Raw genomic sequence first — 16,999 nt, forward strand, 5'->3', positions numbered from 1 at the left:
TCCCCTCTCGGCTGACCCTTTGCTCCCCCATCTGTCCTATTGAAACTGGAAATTTCTTCAGGGCCAGCACTAATCCTTCAATCATAAAAAAAGGTTCTATCCCGTGTGGACTGCGTTGACGAAATCTTTTGTTTTGCTGTCGTACGACAAATTAGTTTTATTATTGCATGTTTACAAAATTCCCGAATATATCAGTTTGGTGTTTTATCTTTGCGAGCTAGATACTTGTTGATACAGTACACATATTTTGTTGTTATTAATGTTTTAAAATAAAAATGCAAGTATATGTTTTCAAATATTTTTAACTACATATTCATTAATATTCATTTTTGACGAGGACATTTCCGCCATCGTAAAGGAAAATCATTTAGGCCGTTTCGACAGAACTCTAGGGATTTGAACTTCACTAGTATTAAGTACATGAAGACATGTTATGTGTTTTGTAATGAAACAAAGAACCAAGTTGTTGCTCGCCAAAGAGTTTATTATTATTATTTTATTAACTTATTTCTACACTTACAATTATTATAATTATTTTCGAACCTGCAAAGAGAAACAACATTGAAAGCTATTGCTTCAATATGTAGACTTTTTTTAAATCTGCAGGTTTTTTTAATCTATTAAGAAAGCACGTTATATTTTTGAATGTCCAACGCCAGAGAGCAAATCCAATTATAGAATGAACATAGCTTCCACCATAGATAATACTATTATGATGCCGAAGCTAATGCGCGGGAAATTTAAATGTAATTAATGAAGGGCCAAGAGAGCTTCATTTACAGACATTTAACACGAACTTTGAGTTTTGCAGTGACTTCTTCTTGTCCCTAACGCACATGTGAGTTCGGCGCGACACGTCCTCTTTTTTCCATCTCTATCAATATCAAGCTGCTTAGGGAATTAGAATGCGTTTTACGACCAACACCAACCTGACGTCAACCCTCCTTGGAAATGTTGTCCTTGGCAGATGATAGATAATAGAAGAAGTTTTTTGGTCGCCTTTTGTGACACCCACGGAACACTATGGATCAGTCCATTCTAAGCCCTGAATTGCATGCTTTCTTGCGATATCATAAAACAATAATGGCGGAGATTAACGAGTTAGAGTTGTTGTTCATTCTGAGTTTCGTCATCGGTGTCTTTTCTATGAATGAGGTTCGTCTAACGACGCTTTTCTAGAATACGATCTAAGCTTAGTCGCTGTATAATATTTGTATAGAATCCTGTATCTATTTACAAAAAGGGCAAAGTTCATCTTCATAAAACAAAGAAAATATTAAGTACGTTCTCTGCATTTCAGTTAGTTTATTTTCTTTCCATTCTTTTATTTTCGTCAAAGACAGTGTACGCTTTACGTTTAGTTGTTCACTCATCTTTTTTTTTTTTTTTTTATTGCTTAGATGGTTGGACGAGCTCACAGCCCACCTGGTGTTAAGTGGTTACTGGAGCCCATAGACGTCCACAACGTAAATGCGCCACCCACATTGAGATATAAGTTCTAAGGTCACAAGTATAGTTACAACGGCTGCCCCACCCTTCAATGCCAAAAGAGGAAATTCAAGTCTCAACTAAACTAACTTAAACAAAGCTATTTCTACAATAAAATAATTAAAGTCCGATTCTGCGGTGTCATCTACCATTTTTTACGAAGCCAGATAGAAAATAAATATATTTGGTGGGTTTTTTTTTCCAGAGCTTACCTTGAGAAGAACGTTTTCAAAATAGAAGTTCGCTGCAACATTACCATCAAGGGGAAATATACAGCAGTAGGAAGACTATTGTTATTCCCTATTAACGGCGAGGGTGACTCTAAGATTAAAATAGGTAGATAAAGTTTTTATTTAATTAATTTTTATATCAATAAACAAATCCATTGCTAATGTGTATTTTTTGTTCTAGAACGTTAATTTTTTATCAGAACCATGGAGGTAGCTGTCCAACGTACAATGTAAATGTCGCATGCATCCTACTTATAACACATTGTAAATTATGTTCTTTTTTAAATTTACAAATTTTAGTAATTTAACAAATAAAGAACTGAACCTTCTACATTCAACGCATTAGAATTTTCGATCTAGACATTTCTCACGTGCAGACCAGAGAGAACAAAAAAAGCAAATATACTTCAATTTGGAATACTATTATAAATATATGTCATGAAGTTACTGACCCCGACGAGAATCGAGCCCGAAGCCTGTGGCACAATACTCTTTGTTACTAACCAACGAAGCCGTCAATTTACATGATAACTAGACGCGACCTGCGGTTTCGTCCGCATTAAATTTGTAATTCGGAGATAATGAATCACGTTGCATTTCCCAAGGACAAAGTCACTTGCGTCAATCTGTGCTCCAAAAAGTACCAGTCAATCTGTGGGTCCGTTAGTATGTCAAATAACGAAGCAGAAAAACACTGTCGTATTTAATAAAGCAGATATACCCGGAATTATCCGGATCATATCTTTCTTACAATTCTACTATGATTCATAGCAGTAGTTCTATTTATTTTAATGTTTTAATTTATAACCTTTTTGTAAATATTAAATCAATAATTTCAGTTATTTTTGTTCACTCACTCATGCGTTGTATTAAGGGTGGAAGCTTGTTTGATTTTTGTTTACCTATCCTTATACCTTCAATATCCTATGTGGATATATTGAATTATTCATTTCCCAAATAAATAAACAAAAAGTAGAGTAGAGAGAGTAAAGACTGTAAATTAAATATGCGTAAGCCTGCTTTGTCATTTTTGCGTGAGTGATTTTTTTTTTTTAAATGAGGGATGCCTTTTGGCCTTTCGGCCACTCCAGTTTCACCAGGACAGGTCGGCGAATAAAGACTCAGCCAGAAGGGGTGGGATTTGTTGACAGCTGCCCGAGTGCCTCCAAAAGTGACCTAAAACTCAAGGGCAGCTAGCTGCTTTGCGAATGAATCTACTAGCGGATCGGAATCGCGACCCGCTGAGAAGATCAGAGGAACCCAAGATTTGAAGAAACTCAGCGGGCTGATGCATGTGTTGTGTGTGAATAACAGGCATATTTTCATATTTATAATTTTGGTTTTATAACGATTTTATTCGTTTGTTTTATTTTATCCCCGTCTAAATTGTCTAATATGATGATGAGTTCGATGCGCGAACTAGCCCATAGACACAACCCATTGAGTTTCTCGCTGGATCTTTTCAGTGGGTCACGATTCCGATCCGGTGGGAGATTCCTCGAAGCATTGCTCTTGCTTGGGCCAGTCATAGCAAACTCTCTCAGGCTGAGCTCCGTGAGCTCGTTTACTAACAAGAGCGTAGCCGGAATAGATTGGAAAATAAAATGTTGCTTAATATACTCCGTCCCACATACCTACGATAAACAATATTATCTTCCCCGCTATTAATTTCCTATTCTTTTCCTCTACTAATTGTACAAATATGATATTATTTTATATAATTATTATATTTTTAATAGAATAGATAATAATCAGAATATTAATCAAAAGAATACAATTTTTTTTTTTAATATTATTTTCGTATTAAATTTTTTTCAAAAATTTTATAATTAGTATGAAAATACAAAATTCAAAATTTACATAATATTTATTTGAAATAGGTAATAATAATAAATTCAAGACCGAAAAAGTTGTTAATAAAATATCTGTGGCGTAATCAGTATCTAAGTTACTCGTAAAACGATTTGCAATAGTAAAACGGAATCCTGCAAAGGAACGAATTTTAAACTCAAACGCGCTTAGTCTCATTGTTTCGTATTTCGTAGAGCGGGGTGCCCAGGGCTATTTTAAATAGCGTTACGTCATTTAGTACCGAGCCTAGCATGATCGTTAACATGCTGAAGAGAAAATTTTAAATGATGAGTTTACTTCAACTAAACTTTTTTCATTGCAAAAACTGAAGCTAAATATACTATATACTTTTGCGTCAGAACCATTATTTTCTGTATGTTTTAATTTTCCATAGAAAGCCTTTTAATAGTTCACGTACAACACGTTAGACAGATTTGTCTCTGAACCACACATAATGAAGCCATAAACTAATAAGTCACAGTTTTAAGTGTCCGAAATTAAACTTTTATTGCTGCGTGACAAAATCATTAGGTATATATTTTTAATTCACCATGATGGAGTAAATTCTGAGTTTTAGAACAACGTTTACATAAAAGAGACTAAAAATACAAGGAGCTCAGATATAATTTAAATATCAACAGACATGCGACTGGGATGTTCAAAATATTTTCTTTGTTCAACGAAACAAAACAATTGTTTCCATTTCCAACTCGTCACCGTATCTCTTACGTGCTACGCTAAATAAAATATTTATGTTACCACGGGTAATACGGTACTCCAATTCCTGAACGAAAACTGGCGGGTAGTCACGGAAGAATTCGGTCAGCCGGTTGTGGATTACGCCCTGAACGTAACAGTAAATACGGTAAAGAAATTCTTCGATACCGTTCCTTTACCAAGAGCTATTTATTGAACGTGCCTATCTCAAAATATTAGTTGTGATATTCATAAATAGAAGGCTGAATATTTTGTAAAAAATTTGCATTAATTTTGAGACTTACTTAATCATAATTATTTTAGTATACTTTTTACTGGTGGTAGGACCTCTTACGAGTCCGCGCGGGTGGGTACCACCGCCCTGCCTGTTTCTGCCGTGAGGCAGTAATGCGTTTCGGTTGGAAGGGTGGGGCAGCCGTTGTAACTATACCGAGATCTTAGAACTTATATCTCAAGGTGGGTGGCGCATTTACGCTGTAGATGTCTATGGGCTCCAGTAACCACTTAACACCAGGTGGACTGTGAGCTCGTCCACCCATCTTAGCATAAAAAATTTAAAAAAAAACTTTTAAGTGTAAGCTCTAAGTTGGCGTGAGGTGATGCATAGGAAGAAGAAGAAGAAGAAGGGTCGTCGTACCCCCTTTCGGGGGCACGGAACGGGCCTCGGGGCAAACCCCACTGCCCGGAACGAAGCTCCCTGCCACACAGGGCAGGGGTGAAGTGTTGCAAGACGGGATTAGGGGGGCTGTTCGTATGCGCGTTCGGCGCACTCCACATCGACAAAAATATATACATAAACATAATACGATGGGCTTGAACTTAAGCGACGGCTTGATGCCCGCGGAGGAGTCACCCCGGCGCCGGCTGCTGTCCTTTGCTTGATTTTTTTTTTTTTTTTTTTTTTTTTTCTCTATGACTAACTAACTAACTAAAACTAAACTACTATACTAACTATTAACTAAACTATTTACATTATGTACAAAGCGGGACAACAGTCAGCACCGTGGGGCCCGCCACCGGCCCCATGCCGCGGCCCCACCTCTACAAGTCAGAGGGGGAGCCGCGACACTAGTTTGGCGCTCACCCGCTAAGGGCTCCCCAGAAGGGGAAGACCGTCGCGGGGAGGGACCGACGTAAATCACTCCCCTTAAGGGGGAGTGGTCCACCCAAACGGGCGGTAGAAATGGGTCCCCATAAGGGGGCACCCCAACAGTGTGGGGGGAGATGAAGTGTGTGGACAGCTCAGTCCCATGGGGGCACTCATTATGAGCACTCCCATATCACTCCGGTTAAGCCGACTATCTTACCATAGCCGGGGGTTCCAGTAGCTCCCTTGGTAGCGCCTGACCATCAGGTGGTCTGGCGTGCAAGGGAGCTATATTGTGGAGATGCTCGTGGGGTCCACCGTCAGCCCGCTCGTACATATTACGAGCTAGCCTCCGGATGAACTCCTCGAGCGACTCCACATCTAGATCCCGGGCGATTACGTCATTTCTGACGTAACGCCCTGCTCCGACTATCGTGCGAAGAGCCAGATTCTGCTGGGCCTGTAACTTCACCCGCATGATCTGCGGGATGAGGTGATACCAGGCCGCAGCTGCGTACGTGATACGGGAACGAACATACGTCTTGTAAATGCCGAGTCTAGTCCTGGTCGGCAACCTGGAGGCCAACACCGGCCGGAGGAGAAACCTCGCATAGCGGGCGGCCGCCAACGCCGACTTGGCGTGGGCGGTCATCCTCAAACTCCGGTCGATATTGACTCCCAGGTATCGGACACTGGGCCTAAACTCGACATTGACTCCACGGAGACTGAGCTGTCCTGGGACGGCTCTTGTGCGGACCGGACCGAAGAGGATAGCCGCGGTCTTCCCCACGTTGACCGCGACCCTCCATCGGTCCAGCCACTGGGGCAGTAGGTCCAACAGCCTCTGCATCCTCGAGATGGCCGCAGAGGGGAAATTAGAGGACGAGAAGTAGGCGCTGTCGTCGGCAAACAGCGCCAACTTCACGTCGGCTTCCCACGCTTGGAGGTTGCCCTCAAGCGTGGGAATGTCGTTGGTGTAGAGAGCGTAGAGGACTGGTGCCAGGACGCTTCCCTGGGGAACTCCGGCCGTGACTGGGCGCACCGACGACTTTGCGCCCTCGACCGCGACAAGGAAGGATCTTCCCTCCAGGTACGACCCCAGCAGTCGCACATAGGCGTGCTGGAGGTCCGTGTTCTGCAACAGCTTGTAGATCAGTCCCGCATGCCAGACACGGTCGAAGGCCTTCTCGATATCGAGAAAGACTGCGGCCGTGTACTGGCGCGCGTTGGACCGATCCGCCAAGTGGTGCATAACGCGGACCAATTGCAGCGTTGTCGAGTGACCGCTGCGAAACCCGAATTGCTCGGGTCTGAGAAGGATGTGCGGCGACACCCTTCTCAGCAGCAGCCGCTCGAACAACTTGCCCATATGCGACAGCAGAGTGATCGGACGATAACTGGAGGGATTTCTCCTATCCTTGCCGGGTTTGGGCAGGGCAATAACCTTGCCCAATTTCCAAGTTCCCGGGAAGTGTCCTGTGGACAGAATGGAATTGAACAGTCGTGTCATGAATGACACGACCGTTTCGGGGAAGTGGAAAAATGCGAGGGAGGGAATACCGTCCTCGCCCGGCGCCTTGCGCCTCTTCATCCGCTTGATGGAGAGGCGCAATTCACTGGGAGTGATGAAATCACCATCTCCCAACGGTGGCACCGGGGAGGAGAGTAGGCTTGCTACGCTCTCTTCCACCGATTGGTGGAATGCGGCCTCTGAGGGTGCAGAGTTATTTGGAGCGAACTGCCGCTCCAGCATTACGGCCAGGACATCGGCGCGGGCCTGAGCCGAGAAGCATCGGTTGCCCCTCTCGTCCACGAGTGGACAAGTCGGGGCAGGCCGATTTGAGAGCTGGCGGCAAAGTCGGTGGAGGGACACGGACGAGGGGTCCTCACGGGCCTCCTCGATCCGATCCTCCCACGCATAGCCCCGATAGGAGCTAATCTTCGCCGCCAACTCCGCTTCCAGCTCATTAAGCTCGCGCTTGATCCTGGGACAACGAGTTGTCGCCCAGAGCCTCCTCAGGCCCCTCTTCCGGCGAATAATCGCTTTCAGATGGGCCGGGAGTATACCTCTGGGCCCGCCGCTGGGCACAAGAGTCGTCGCCTGGTCGATCGCTCCCCTGATGGAGTCGACAAGGCGGACTGCCGCGTCGTCGACCCCCTCAGGGGTGTTGGGGTCCTGAATTACGGGAAGGTCGACTAGGAGTCTCTTAAAGAGCTCCCAGTCGACCTTCGGTCGTAGGGGCGAGGTCGCAACCCGGGTAAGCCCCATTCCCAGTGTGACCAGGATAGGGAGATGGGGGGTACCCAGGTCGTACAGTGCCTCAATAGTTAAGGGGCACCGTAGCCCCTTATGAACGCACACATCCAACACGTCGGGCTGGAGTTGCGCGGCGGTCGGAATGTGCGTGGGTTCGTCGGGGCCGACCACAGAGTAGTCGCCCCTATCGGCATCTTCTAACAGCCGCCTGCCCACTGCTGAGTTCAGTCGGGAGCCCCACGCGACGTGCTTCGCGTTGAGGTCCCCGACCAGCAGAGCTGGGCGGCTGTCGCAATTCAGGACCCGTCTTATGTCCCCGGGGTGGAAATCAGGCCCCGGGGGTCTATACGCGGCATAAACCCGCATATCTCCCCCCGAGGTGTGGATCCTCACACCGATCGACCTTGTCGATGTGAAGGCCAGCAAATCCAACTGATCATGCACCACGTCTCGCCTGACGAGCGCCGCAGTGCCCCTGAACGGCGTCCCGGCAGGACTCACCTCGTCACGTCGGTACATGAAGTAGTTTGGAATCCTGAACACATCCCGAGGACGTAGCTTGGTCTCGCCCAGGAGCACAACCTCAGGGTTGTACTCCCGGGCGAGAACCAAGAGCTCGTTCTTGCGGGGTTTTACCCCGCCGGGGTTCCAATAAATGATGCGCAGTTCCTGGCTAGCCATTGAACTGCGCAATCATTCGGTAGAACCCCGACAGGAGAGCCCCGAAAGGGCTAGCTCCTGAGGCGATCTCGCGGATAATTCCGGAGATCACCTCAGATAATTTCTCCCAGAGCGCGAGGAGCCATGCAGCAAAGCCGGCAGGTTGTGAGGCCTGCCGACCGCTGCGCTGCTCGCGCTGAGGGCGGGGGGGAAGAGGAGGCTGACTAGTGTAAGGTGGCGCGCTTTGATGGGCCTCGGATAATACCGGGCCTTCATTAGTCGAAGGTTGGTCGATGTGTGAGGCCTCAGTAGTAGACATTGCCTCAGCTTGGGTGGTTTGAAGGTCCGGCACAACTGGCTCGGTCGTAATGGGTGGGTTGTTAGTATTTGCCTCTTTTTCTTTTATTTTTCTTAATTTTCTGTTTAGCTTTTTCTTCCTATTTTTCTCCCTCTTTCTGTTGACTGTGGACGTGCTCTGGATGTTCTGAGTGAGAGGCGCTGGCTTGCTTACTGTTGTGGTAGTAGAGGAAGCTCGACCACGAGGAGTAGGGACAGGCTTGTTTGTTCGCCTCGGCGGGTTTGCCTGTGCCATCAGCGTGGCCGCTGACGGCATAGCCTCCACTACCGAGGCAGACTGAAGGGTACTAGGAGGGAGAGGGGCTGGGGTTTGGGAGGATTTCCCTTTCCCCTTCCCCTTCCCCTTGGGGATGGGTGCGGACACAGGAGCAGCTACTGGAGCCGGGACATTCCTGGGCCGAGGCACCGGAGGAACAGGAGGGGGGATGGTTACTCCCATCATCCTGGCCCTCTTGCGGTATACCACACACCGCCGATCGGTGGCGGCGTGGTCCTTCCCGCAATTAGCGCAGGATAATGGGCCATCCCTTGGCCTCGGGCAGTCCGCCACAATGTGCTCGCCGGCACATCGAACGCAGCGGACCGCACGGTGACAGTTCGTGGACGCGTGCCCAAAGGCCTGGCAGCGGTGACACTGCGCAGGCCCCCGGGTTGGACGCCATCCCTCGACCGTCACCCCCGGCAGGTATAACAGTTCGTTAACTGAATACAGCCGGGCGAGGTCACCCTTGGAGAGGTGGTCCAGAGCCACGAAAAATACGCAGCCCTGTCTCCCCCTCTTAGCCTGGATGCACCGGGCATATCGGGCAGGAAAGCCCAGCTCCTTGAGGGCGTTTGTTACTTCCGCCGCATCGGTGTCAGCAGGGAGACCCCGGACAGCCACCTTCGAGGGTATTTCCTCCGACAGCGCATAACAAAACCATTTAATGGCTTTGTCTGCGTCGGAGGCCTTCGAAAGGTAGTCCTGAATCACCCTATACTCCTCCGCCGATGACGGCAGGAAGCGGAAACCGGCGCCGTGGGGTCTGGCAGAAGGAGCCCTACCGAGGCGCTCCCTAATGGCCGCCATATGGCGAGACCAGTTCGGGAGAGCCTCCACCATGATAGGTGGATGACGGCGGAGCTCCTCCTGGGCCCGACCCCTCGGCCTCGGGGGTGGGGGAACTTGCGGTTGGGTAGGCTTGGGGCGTGCACCTACTGGGGGTTGTGATGCGGCTATGGTCGCGTAGGACGTAGAGGGGATGGGTTGTTGGGCTTTGGTGGACTCGAGGTCCATATATCTGGTAGAGTCCAGATTGCCCGCCGTGCCGCTTAGGGCGGGGGCACCTCGAGTCGAATCCACCGGGATAGGGGAAATGGTAGGGGAGGGGGATCGGGGAGGGGATCTAAGTAGGCGTGGGGCTACCCCTGTCCTGACGGGGGCCCTCGGTTTGGGAACAGGTTTGGCTGCTGGGATGGGACTCCCAGTAGTGGATGAGGATCTTGAAGAGTCTGGAGTGGAAGATTGGGAGGAGGAGGGGGAGGAGGACGTGGCCTCGCTATCCTCTCCTTCCGATTTAGAGGAGGGACCTAGTCGCGGTCGTTTGTCGTGGTCCTCCGATGAGCCTCGGTCGGACTCAGACCTGGCCTTCTTTCTCGGCCGAGGAGTCCCAGGGTGATCGGTTGACAAGGGAAGGGAACCTTCCCCCGGTCCGATCCCCTGGGAGACCCGGGCCGAGACCGAAGGTCCGGCCGAATCGTCCTTACCGGGGTCCATCGGGACCGGTCGGGTTCGTGGGATTGGGCGACGGGCGTATAGTTCGTCCATTGCTTGACGTCCCTTCCGGGACGGGCCGGGTGTGCTGACGATGGGGGGAGAAGCCCCACCAGACATGATTTGGCTATCCTAGGTCGGTCGCGCGGACATCAAGAGCACTCTCACTAGCAAGTCAAACAAAACTGTCTAACAAGGTTCTTTACCGGTTGACAGGTAAACTATTGCTGACCCTATCAGTTACTGCCAAGTTATTAAAAAGGTACTATATTACTATAGTATCTAATATCTATAGTTATCGATAAGAGCTATGTTCAACTTAAATTAGCTAGAAAAATAATCAAAATAATCAAAATCTAAATCAAAATTAACAATTAACAACTGGACAATAAGAAAAAGGAATTAGGAGAACAAAATTAGAATTAATATAATTAATAACTAAAAATTTAGTGTTTATATACGCTAACGAATAATCATATACGGATAATGTTACAACACGACAACAAACTACAATACGGAGGCGGCTGCGGCCATCAGCGCCTACCACTGGTATTAATTAATAATTACTAACTAAATCATTAAAGAAAGTTAAGTTTAAATGAAAGAATTTATATTGATATCTAATGAAGGACAATCACATAAAAATAATAAAATAAAATAAAAGATAAAAGATGAATTCAATACTATTTATATCCTTTAATAGTAGTAGTAAGGGTGCAACCAAGACGGCAAGGTCGCAGGGCCGGATCGCACCGGGTTTGAAAATCCAGAAACACAAGTTCTGGATCTGGAAGCCCAGGGTTCAACGGCCGAGCGATCCACAACCGCCAGGTACGAACTCCCCTTCCCACTCAGTACTACACCAAACACTACTAGGTTCTTAAAATAATATAATGAATGGAAAAATAATAAGTAATAAAGTTAAAAGTTTCAATCAAGTGACACAAAATGCTATTTAACAGGGCAACACGACCGAAAACCGCAGCCAACAACCGTGCACCATATAAACGATGCGTATGCGATGAATATCGACAGGGACAGCTTAGTACTGCCGATCGGTATGCCAGATTTTAAATTACGGTGTGAAACTGTTTATTTGGATGGATTGAAAATATTAATATATAAGAGGGTAGAATTGAAAAAGATATGAATTGAATGTGCAGTCTGTATATAATTGCAACTCGTTGTTATTCGCTTAGAGCGAGACGGCACTACAAACTACTTGAATGATTGATTAATTAAAATCTTAACTACTTAACTATTTACGATTATGGATAAGGAATCTGAACTGAATTAAAGCTAGTAATGAATTAATTATAAAGGGAAAACAATTATATACAATCTACACTAAACTTAAGCTAAGACCTACCTGTAAGGGCTCCGACGCCGCAGACCTGTGGAGGATTGGCCTTCGGGTGTTGGTAACAGCCCCTCCTAACCCCGAAGGGTAGGGGAGGACTGGGAACAGACACGGGCGGCCAGACTCGATGGCGCTCACGAAAACCAGTTTTATTACCAAATAAAACGGCTTCGCAGCTTTCACAGGCTGATCGACACCTACCCGCTATTAACCAATGTTAAGAATAGAATAGTGTCAATCAACTCACCTGTTCCCGGGTCCCTCGTTTGTGCTGCTCGGAACGTTACCGCGCCGAAACAGCTGACGCCAGATGAAACACTCTCGCGTAGGATCACTTCTGCACAGCACACGACACACAAGGATATCCTGAACGCACTGGTGTCCCGGGGGTGATGCATAGGTGAGGAGAGAATGCGATGACAACTCGATGCGATCACTGTGAACGTTTTCCACCCCACCTATTAAATAATAATGATGCAGGTGAATTTCTGAAGCCTAATATAGTATCATGTTTAGTGTTGTCATTAGAAATGCGGGGTTAACCTTTGCATTAGACGCCTTCAGCTCTAACACTAGGAGCAGGCTTAGGGACCCCGGTAACCGTACTCGTCGAACTCGACAAAGAGTTCCACCAGTAATCCTACAATCATAAAAAAAAAATGCGGTGTGTCATTAGAACTTTATCGAAAGGCCGAAAGAAGAATAAACTACAACTGCCCCATGTTTATTATTACTAACAATTTTTTTACGTGAAAATCAAATATATCTGTTTTTTTTATTCTGCTCTGTCGTTTTTAGTAAATAAGGCAATTTGAGCGACAAGGCCGCCAATCGTTGCATTGATAATAAATTTTCTATCGACCGGTGCCTCCATATGTTTATGTAGTTCTGTAGAATCAGATGAGGGCATGGTGTATGGGTATAAATCCCACCTTTTGAATTTCTTTACGTCTCTACCCGTTCATAAGCTATGAACAATTGATAGTTATTTTCGACGCTATAAATTTGAACCGGCAAAGATGATAGTATAATCGTTTTATTTTGAAATCAAGTAATAGAATCGAATAAATAATATTAAAATAAAAAATGGATTTGGTAAAGAAGTTCTATTAATTATATATTACTGTCACATTTTTTTCAGTTCGGTCGCGCAGCAACTATCCCTATCTCCTCCAAGCCTGCCGTAAGGAATTTCGTTCCAAAAATGTTACCAGTTTGTAGGATTCGAAGACCAGCACAATCGCATCGCTCGATGCACTGGGCGTCTTATCCTTTAGGCCAAGACGACTTCATCTCACACCACAGAAAAGTAACAATTATTACAGACACCACAATCACGTTGACGGGTCCATAAGATCCGAAGAAAAAAAAAAAAATGCTCATCACTCAGTACTCGAGAAGACATTAACTGTAAGCCTTCACGTGATAATTAGCTATCTTATCTACGGCTATGTGACTGAAAATCTGATTCAAAATATCAAAATGTATTTTCACACTATACTTTCAAATAAAGTTTAATAAATTAGAAACTAAAATCGACCCCATTCAAAAATAAAACCAACTTAATTTAATAATTCTTCACATAATTAGGGATTAACAAAAACATCTTTTATAATTCCTATTCTGCGTGTTTTGTTCTATGTGTCTTGTTTATACGGATACTAATTCTCATTCGAAGTTTTTTGTCTTGTTTTAATTTTAAAATAATTATTTGAAAATATAAACCATAATCATCAAATGTGTTTGTAAAAAATATAGGTCTTCCGTTGTATTAATTACAAGGTTCTTGATGCAAAAAAATGACCTTAAACTTTTTAATTTAAAGGTAGCTACATACACGTTTTCCTAACAATTAAAAATATTGCTAAAGTAGTGTGAGGTAGTAGTAAAGGGCTTAACAGATATGTTATGTAACTGATAACAGACACGGCTCCAAATCCATTGCCCACCCAGAGAATGATCACCGAGTCCCCTTAGTCCGCCACTATAGTGAAGACATATACAGCATCAGTATAGAGGAAATAAGGACTGCTTTGGAACAGCTTAAAAACAAGAAAGCCGCCGGAGATGATGGAATCAGTATCGAGTTGTTAAAGGCAAGTGGTACACCAGCTCTCAACCACTTGGGCACAACGTTCAACTCCATCATCCAAAAAACGACTACACTGGAAGCTTAGAGCAAGGGTACTGTCATTACTTTAAGATGGGACCGTACTCTCCTTGAGAACTACAGGCCTATTTCATTTCTTAAACATAATTAAAAGCTATTCCCCAAGCTTACGCTTGGCCTTTAAACTTGACGAGTTCCAGCTTCCGCAAGACCGGGCAGCCGTTGTACTGTAAAAATTGGGACCTTAGAACTATTATCTCAAGGTAGGTGGCGACATTTACGTTGCAGATGTTTATGGGCTCCGGTAACCACTTAACATCAAGTGGGCCGTGAGCTCGATTTAAGGAATAAAAAAAAACACCACATCCACACGCTGACACAGGTTATTCAAAAGACTAACGTACGCTAACGACTAACGTCTTCCGTGCCGCGCGTTTCTGCATTAGAAAATGAAAATGGATTAGAAAATGAAAATGAAAATGAATTGAGCTCAATTCCTGAAAAAAGCGCTAAAAAATACTTTGATTATTGAATTATTCGTTGGCGTATGTGTTCGTTATAAATTTTGATGAATAACTAACACTTGGTGTATTATTAATCTTTTCCCGATACTTTCTTGACAGAGTTTGTCGAACACAATGTTTTAACTCATATTAGTTTAAACAAATAGTGTGCTATTTCTAATGGCACTCTTTTACAATTTTGCTAAAACTATCAACAACAATTCTATGACGACGCTTGCAGCTGAAAGTAAGTATTGTACTTTTTGACGAAGCATGTTGCTGATAACTTTATTTCTGTAATCTGACGAAGCATGTTGCGGATAATAACATGTACTTTTAGGTTAGGAATATTGTGTTCTTTTTTTTTATTACTTGAATTATGTGATTTATCTATCATTAAATTAATTTGATTTGGTATCGACATACAATACATATTCTACAGAGTATCATTTGAGTCAGATATGCACAAAACACAAAAATAGAAAAAAAGGCAATAAAAATGCCCATGTAAATATTTCGGGGACTATTTGACTGACATGAAACGAACGTTCTTTGATAAATGAAACTGAAACAGTACAATAGATTTGCCAATGTTCGACTATGTGTTATAATATAGTGTTCACTTTGTTGAGTTCGTATTTGCTTCTGCAACCATTAACTCCAGATAAGCCTTGGAATTGGACACCGATTTAGAGTAACAAATAACATACAAAAGGAACGATTTCCCGTTTAAATGATGGATAGTCGTTATTGCGTCAATCGCAAATTTCTTCAAGTGTCAACGTCAGCTATATAGCATTGAGAGCTATTTATAAAATCTTAAACACAACCATCACTGATTGTACTGGGGTGTCACCATAGAAAGTATAAAATAGTTACACGCTACTGAGCACGTGTAGCAATGCTCAATCAAAGGATTCAATCCCGGCGGCCCATCCTGGAAATTCGAGGAGATTTAACTAGTCGTAAAGATCAAGCCGACACCTAGTGTACTATTATTATCGAGGAGCATAATTACGTCAGAATACAAATAAAACAGTCACCGATTTTTCTAACTAATATGCATCTGGTAAGTGTTCACGATTGCCTACCATAATATTGTGTATAATAGAAGGAATTTACCAAAATGCTTATTTTATGGTTTGAAAAATAGGACTGTCGTTGTATAATACATAAACATCAACCTCATCATACATCAAAGCGGTTACTTATTCACGTTTCGATGTCTTAAGGCAATAGTTTAATTACCATTTTGCACCAGCTGGGTCGTGAACTTCTCCTTCCATCTAAAGGAAAAAACATATTCGCCTGGTTTTGGAACCGAATGGGGAGACTGGGTAAATTATGACCGAAAACGTAGTTCTTTCGGTTACCATAACTAATAATGTAATCATAATTATTATTTTATTGGTCAGGAGGAAATCGCCGGACTTCCACCCTCCAGTGGGGATCGCGGGCGGAGCATGTCGGAGTTGAACAGACTAAAACCTCCTATCGCTCAACAACCAACGTCCAAACCTCCCATGAGACAGAACTCATGAAAAGGTAAAGGGGGGAGAGTGAAGCGTTTAGTGCGCAGCACATCTATCCCATCACCCTCCCCCCCTCGAGACGCCGGACCGGCGGTCGTCGGCGCCACGACCACCAGCGCTCTCGGTCGGCAGGCTATCCGAAGCCCGCCTAGATGACGCCGGTTAAAGTGAGTTATTCTACGGTGGGTCAGAACCAGCGTGGGTCGAGGATAGCCGGCCTTACATCACCCGGATAATGCAATCATAATAGGTGTGCATATTCGAAACGAAATGACACGCTGTAATGATTCAAGATGTATTATTTCATTAATTGACAGCATCCTCTAGAGGTCGATATGTCACTAGCAATTATCATTTAGGCTCCGGTTAAAATAATCAATGTTTCCACTATCAATACATAGGTATAATAAATCAGTATAGTCCGGTGTCTGTACATTGAAAAACACTGCCAAAAATCTATACTTTCTAGAAGAATTTGCTTAATTAGTGATGGTAGACCGTTTTGTGAGCCCGCGATACATCGACTACCGATACTATCCTGCGTATTTCTGCCATGAAGCAGTAATGCGATCAGTTGGAAGACTGGGACAGCTGCTGAAGGCTTAGACCTCATGTCTCAAGTAGAGTGATATAAATGACGTTTTAATATGTATATAGGTTCCGGTAACCACTAAAAATCAGGTTTGCGCTGAGCTCGTTCGCATTTAAATGGAATGAAAAGCAAACAAAAGGAAGGGGTAACGAAAGTAGATCTATGCAAGACAAATAAAAATAACAATATTTTCTGTACGTTTGTTTTTTTGCGTGCGTCTATGGAACTACAATTATACAAATTATAGATTTATTTAGAACAAATCTGTTTAATTAAAAACTATGAAATTTATTTTTTTAAATATGCCATAGGGAGTGAGACTTAGAGATCTAGTATAATATATATTTTTAGAAACATCATTGAATAGCAGTCCTCGGTCAACACGAAGACTGTGAAAATAGTCGAAAAGAAATATTGACAATTAAAAACACGAGATTAAGCCGTAAAAGTAGTTTTAATTTTATTTTTAAGCTACATAGTTGTATAGCGAATAATTTTATTC

This window comes from Bombyx mandarina, chromosome 23 (assembly GCF_030267445.1).
Source record: "Bombyx mandarina strain Sakado chromosome 23, ASM3026744v2".
Lineage (NCBI taxonomy): Eukaryota > Metazoa > Arthropoda > Insecta > Lepidoptera > Bombycidae > Bombyx > Bombyx mandarina.